Source organism: Austrofundulus limnaeus, unplaced genomic scaffold, assembly GCF_001266775.1.
Source record: "Austrofundulus limnaeus strain Quisiro unplaced genomic scaffold, Austrofundulus_limnaeus-1.0 Scaffold3327, whole genome shotgun sequence".
NCBI classification, from domain to species: domain Eukaryota; kingdom Metazoa; phylum Chordata; class Actinopteri; order Cyprinodontiformes; family Rivulidae; genus Austrofundulus; species Austrofundulus limnaeus.
In genome coordinates, this window is record NW_013955729.1 from 697 (window position 1) to 1,441 (window position 745).

The following is a 745-nucleotide window of genomic DNA, read 5'->3' on the forward strand; positions in this document are numbered from 1 at the left end:
TATCTGTGTCATGTAATAATGTAAGGAACCTCATGTATAAATACATGTGTAGATTATCTGTGTCATGTAATAATGTAAGGAACCTCATGTATAAACACGTGAAGATTATCTGTGTCATGTAATAATGTAAGGAACCTCATGTATAAACACATGTGTAGATTATCTGTCATGTAATAATGTAAGGAACCTCATGTATAAACACGTGTAGATTATCTGTGTCATGTAATAATGTAAGGAACCTCATGTATAAACACATGTGTAGATTATCTGTGTCATGTAATAATGTAAGGAACCTCATGTATAAACACAAGTGTAGATTATCTGTCATGTAATAATGTAAGGAACCTCATGTATTAACACATGTGTAGATTATCTGTGTCATGTAATAATGTAAGGAACCTCATGTATAAACACATGTGTAGATTATCTGTCATGTAATAATGTAAGGAACCTCATGTATAAATACATGTGTAGATTATCTGTCATGTAATAATGTAAGGATAATTTTAGTAAATCCTGTTTTCACTACAGTGAGATTTCTCTAAGATTGTGGAAACATTGGTGTCATCATTTATTTATGACTCAGTGAATATGTCACGTTTATTTTTATTTCTCTTATTTTGTTTTTACCTTTTTTTACTGTGGACCTGTTTGTGTCTGGAACAAAGATTGATTGATTGATTGATTGATTGATTGATTGATTGATTGATTGATTGATTGATTGATTGATTGATATCTCAGCATC